Here is a 6,107-nt window from a genome sequence, read left to right as displayed (position 1 = left end):
ATGACAATGTATACTTTTCATGGTTTTTAAGCTCATAAACATATTTTTCAATATTCTTTTCTGAAGTTGCTTATAAATTACATGTTCAAGCTTGGATCTATAATGTACTTTTAGAACTAGTATTCATATTTTTCAGGCCTGTATATCATTGCTTTGTCATATACATCTGATTTTAAGTGTTTCCCTTTGTCTTCTGATTACTGGTTTGTACCAGCCAATTCTATTACTAAACAGATGCATCACTATACAACTTCTGCAACTCTTCTCATGATGGAAGTTCTTTGTGGATGGCAGAATACTTTTTTTTTTTTTATCAGTAAGACAAACACACTAATTGAAGCTATTTAATTACATACCTTCCTTAATAACAGTTTTATTAGCTGCTAGCAACTCCATTCATTCTCTTGGGTCATTAACTTTGATGCAGGAGGCAAGTGCAATTTTGTTGTAATCAAGAAAGTAATAAAAGGATAGTTTGTGCACCACAGGACAGTTTACAATAGCAATAAAGCCTAATGAATTCTATTATTCACTCTCTCCTATTAAAGGTTGAGTTTAGGTGCTGATATCAAATAACTGGGGAGTGAAGCAGATGAGAGAGGGACCATTCTGTCCTAATATGACATATATAGTTTGCACTTGAGAAATTGAAATGAAGCAGTAGAAAATAAGTGGATTCTCATGGGTATTTCTGTGAGAACAATATATTGTGTCTCAAATGGACCCTATTCTTTGACATGATTGTGAGTCAGCAAGATAAACCTCAGCTAGATTTTACCTTGACTGTTTTTACAGCACAAGATCCCACTTCTGGGGAAGAGGAGTCCAAAAAGTAATTGTTGGATTTATCCAGGTTTTCTCTGTGTTTCTCTGTTTTCCCTGGGTATCCATTTGCCATTGGTAATTGACTTGGCACAACAAGTTCCCTTACCACAAGAAAGGGAAAGATATGGAACCCTACCTTTCCCATCAAGTTTGCACCAATCTATGTCTTATAACAGTTTTGGAAGTTTGTGTCCTGGAAAAGATTCCAGAAAATGGTTAGAGTAATAAAGCATAGTGGAACCTGATTAGAACCCAAATTACAATAAATAGAAACATGAGTGCTTTTCAAGGACTTTTAAATTGGAGAGAACCTTTGAATTCTAGAATACAGGGAAGACTCCTGTGGAGGTTGCAGTAATTTTGGAAATCTCTTAGAAATATGTGTGGCTTGTAAAAGACATTTTCAAGGATTGGGGAAGAAACTGAATTGGCTTGAAACTGTGCTCTGTAATCTCAAGATTATACATTTTTTTACTTAACTGAAATTTAAAAAAAAAAAATTAAAAATTCGTCTACAACAGACACATGCCAGAAATGGGCTGTACCTCCTCAGGTATGTGCTGTAGTAGGGGATAGCATCATGCCTAGGCATCTGATACTCATTTTCTTAGCTATATACTTACATTCAAAACGTAGCACAGGAAAAATGCATAACTCTACTAAGATGTACACACAGCCTGGTGACAAGGAAGATCCCATGTTTCTCCTTCTTCCCACTTTTTGGATGAGTTGTACTCAAGTGCAGTTTACCTTGGTGTTCATATACATGATGCTAGTCTTCCTCTTTCACAGTGACAATAACCCAATTTCATACTATTTCCTTCCTTCTCAATGTTGTTCTTCATGATTGCAGGGGTAACTCAAACCATGCCTTCGTCTAAATCTTGCTTCTAGCCTTCACCACCTCACCAGCACAGTATTCTCTGGATCCTATTCTAGTTTCCTGAGGGGGAATGCAGGTCCAGGACTGCTTGCACTCTTTTACCAGACCTTGTGAGTACCTTGTGAGAAAATCGAGCTTCTAATGAGTTGATTGATGCTAACTGACAGTCAGCTGACAGAGGCAATCTATTGTCCAGCAAAACAAAACAGCATATGAACAATTACTGTCACACAGGACCTCCCTGTGCTTGTGCCTGTTCATGGATGACAAGAGGGTGGCTGCGTAGGGTAGTTTGAAATGCCTGCATAAGGCTGTTCAGCAAAAGGTGGCCTTTTTCTGCCTAATCAGACAATTCCAAATAACCTTCTTTTTGAATGTTGGTGCATATTGGATCAATGTCCTTAGGGAATTAATTCATTTCCTGAATTTCAAAGTGCCCGAGGCAACTGGATTCACACCTCTGCCAGAAGAGTGGCACCTTCTGCCACACAGCTTGGTGAAGATTGCCAGCAGATGTCTAAGGCATCTCCAAATGCAGAGTTAGAAAAATTTTGCTCTATTTTCATTCTAGTTGGGATGTGAGTTTAAGCAAATGAACAAAAAATACTGCAGATATAATTTGCTAAAAAAGCAGATATGACTTTTTATTTATTAACATGAGAGCTAATAAATTTTTGGCAGAAATATAAAACCAGAGAAATTTAGGTTAGCTAAACTCAGGGACAGCAAGATTTTTTTTTACTCTGGGGAATTAATGTCAAAGATTGTCTAGAAAGGCTGTAAAATCTCCATCCACAGACTGAGAATGGAGCAACCTCCATCAACTTGACCTGATTTGAATTGGAACTTGAAATTGGAAGACCTCCAGAGGTCTCTTCCAACACATTGGATTCTGTTTCTACAATTTGTGTCTATTTGGTAACATTGCTGCATATGTTACTGATCAGCTCAATTTAGCAGCCAATACAAATTATTCATAACAAATACATGCAGGAGTTTTTGTTGCCACAGGTTTTCAAGCCTGTACTTTTCAGTTTAAAGCTCACCAGTAGGCAATGCAATACTGTTGACAACAGCAAGTAATTCTTAACAAGGTTAATTTCTAGTCCATCAACTGCGTACCAGCAGTGTTTGAAAAACTTCAATTCCTTATCAAAAATGGATGTTCAGTTCCATGTTAGAGCTAGAACCTGGGTCTCACAACAGGTTTTTTGAGAAGTTTACCTAGAGAGTTCACCATTCTTTCCACTCTTTCCCACTCTTTTAGCTACCCTCACTGGCTATAGTTGAGGGAGCAGTGTTCTCATGCCTCCTCTTCTTTTTTTAATGTTCATTGCTGTACTGCAGCCTTCCAGTAGCCCTTTTATCAGGAATCTTCAGTTAAGAGGCTAGGAGCCAGCAAAGGACAGGAAAAGACATGGCTACTGTCCTTTCCCTAAATTGTGAGAAAATGAATATCTAAAGAAAGAAACCCAAGACTGTCACTGAGAGAGTTCACTTGAAATTAAGAAAACATTGAAGAAATATTCAGGGAAGCAAAAGTGTTTGTCAGAGAAATCTGTAGACAAATCACATAAGAATCATGGTTGCATAAATTTGTTATATAACTTTAGGTAAACATGGATATCCCAAGAAGTTTATTACAATTCATACTTGCAGAAAGGGAAGCAAATGAGAATGGATGTCTGTTCAAAATATTTGAGAACTGATCCTGAAAAAAAGGTGCAGCTGGCTAACCAATGTAATGGCCATTCAGCTAAGGAAAAAAATAAAAAAAAACAACGACAAAAAAACCACCCCAAAAACAACAACAACAACAACATAAAACAACTAAACTAGAACTCTCTGAAGTTTGTGCAAAATGATTTATTTTGGACCTGACTTAGTAAACCACTCCCTTAGGTTTGGTTTCCTTCTTCCTAATATTGCAGATTTAAACTCATCTATCATATTTTGATAGCCTGAAGGCTTTCAGTTGTCACTTCCACAGATTTTTTTATGCCAAAAGTTAATTAGTTAATTTTCCACTGACAGAAAAATGGAGCAACAGGAATGATTGTTCAGAGTTAGAAAGACCAGGCACTGCTGTCACAGGCAGATGTCTTATGCAGGATCTTCACCAAGGATAACTTTTCTGTTCATCTGCAAAAGATTCTTGAAAGTCAGTAGACACATTTATTTTATTAATCATGGAGTCATCAACTCAGAGTAGCCACAAGATGTCATTGTGGGCCTACTAAGTTAAGCACTGTTAGGGCTGGAAAAACCCGTTATTGGCTACTGATATTCCTTCTTGAACATAGAAATTCTACTCAGACAGTGACAAATGGTTTTAGCATTATAACAAGGAGTATCTCTGTTTTTACTATATGGAGTTGCTTTCTTTATGCTTTTTAGACAAATATTTTGTAACAGCTAACAATCCTTGAGATCTCACTTTTCTTATATAATACCATTATAATCTGGTAATGAGACAAAAGAAATTGAAAGAATGCTGATCAAATCTGTAGCCATAAGGCTCTTAATAAAAACTTACATTTAGAATTAAAAATACCTGAACATTTGTACTGTGCTATGTGGAACAGAAATTAGCCATTGGATGTTTTTAGTAAATTTTCCTTATATACATTTTAAGAGTCTAAAGAAAAAAATCCATTCTTACTTATGTTATTATTTTCTCTCTATTTTTTTTCTGCATCCACATCTAAATTAATCAACAGAAAGTTTTTATCTAAGTGAGAGCACAGCAGGGGTCTCACAGCCAAATTCTGTTTATATTTTGGCACAGATGATAAGGATCTGCAAACCTGTGCATATACAGAATGTAACAGACAGAATCGAAATGAAGTCATGAGCAGGCAGTAATGATTTTATGGTAAGTTATTCAGTAAAAATGTCTGAGGAAAGCAGGAGGAATGTTCAAATAACAGCTTCAAAGGGACTATTGTTGTGGTAGGAATTCTTGTTGGTAGGATGATGAGACATGGATGTGGGATGGTGGCAGACACCCATGTTTCACCTGCTGAGATGTTTAAAGTAGTGGAGAACTGGGAGAATTGTTGTCTGACAGTCCATCTCAACAGAATTGTCTTCGCTAGAAAAACACACAAGGAATGAAAAACACAGATAGTGCCTTTGGACTATTTTCAGTGGGAAAAAATATGTGTAAGGCCAGTGATTGTTTGTTAATAATTTCTATGAAGGAAGTGAGGAAAGGAATTCCCAGAAATAAGGCTGTCTGAGAATCTGACTCACTGATAAAGCAAGGAAAGTAAGTAATGGAAATGGGGTTTATCTGTGTTTTTGATAAGGTGATGTCAAATGAAAATCTCTTCATCAAGTAACATGAAGATTAATATCGGAAGAAATAGAACACAACTTTTTTGGGGAAAAGTATGTCTAATGCTTATTACTTGTCATCCATCACAGGAATCTTAATTGTTGAGAAGGTTTGATAATCAGCTACTTCTACCAAAATAAGAATATTATTTTGCATGCTGAATAAGGCAAGTCTTGGTAGGCCATGCAATAAATGATGTATTGGATTAATATCATTGTGGAAAAAATGAAATCTTTTTATTGAGATACCTAGATTATGCTGAGAAATAAAATATATTATTTGGAAAAGTCTTCATGAAATAATAAATAAAAATAGAGAAAGGGAACTTGGAGGGTATGAAACATTAGACTGACATCACATTGCTGAGCTCATGACAATGCATAAAACATTGATTCACTTGAAATGTTTATTGTCTGATGAAAATAAAATGCTTCTATTCCTTGACAGGGAATTCCATGATGGACACTTGTTTCCACTGCCTGGATTAGTAATATTCCTCATACTACTTGTTGCAGAGCTGAGGGCTGCAAAGTCTGTCTGCCGGTCTGGGTCCTCAACAGCCTGCTCAGAGTATGTAAGGAACAAGGAGCCCAGGTATGTCAATGCTCAATTTCATTTGAAAACTTTGTAAATGAAGCTAAGTTGTATAAAATGAAATTCTTGGTTGTTAGAAAATTTCCAATTTTTTTTTTCTGCTACAAAATTGAATATTCCTGCCCTGCCCTTCCCATCAAGTTCCCATAGAATGAAAAATCTGATATCTTGTCAGCTCTAATCACAAATTTCTACTTGAGCAAGGAAGACTAGTTTGGCTATATTATGCTGCTGTAGCGTTGCAAAACAATTTAAATCTGCATTCCTGAATTGTTCATGGAATTTGAGGGAATGATTTAAAAAATTGAGTTCACCCTATTTCTGATTTGATTTGATTTGATTTGACACAGAAGCATGCGTAGGTCAGGGAGCAGGATGGGACCTATATTCTGAATCAATGAATTTTATTTTGTCACTAAGTGTTTTGTTGTGGGTACTGCTGACAACTAACTTATCATGTTTTAA

General features: G+C 36.2%; 1 long non-coding RNA gene across 1 annotated transcript; it reads left to right on the top strand.

Moving 5' to 3' along the window:
• The first annotated feature begins 1,666 nt into the window (after positions 1-1,666).
• LOC135299998 (uncharacterized) lies at positions 1,667-5,631 on the top strand. Its single transcript, XR_010361854.1, has 3 exons — positions 1,667-1,818; positions 4,497-4,583; positions 5,496-5,631. It is a non-coding gene; the product is annotated as an uncharacterized LOC135299998 (long non-coding RNA).
• The last annotated feature ends 476 nt before the right edge of the window (positions 5,632-6,107 follow it).

This window comes from Passer domesticus, chromosome 4 (assembly GCF_036417665.1).
Source record: "Passer domesticus isolate bPasDom1 chromosome 4, bPasDom1.hap1, whole genome shotgun sequence".
In the NCBI taxonomy this organism is placed as follows: domain Eukaryota; kingdom Metazoa; phylum Chordata; class Aves; order Passeriformes; family Passeridae; genus Passer; species Passer domesticus.
The sequence above is the reverse complement of the archived record's forward strand: the minus strand, read 5'-3'. Positions and strand labels throughout refer to the sequence as shown.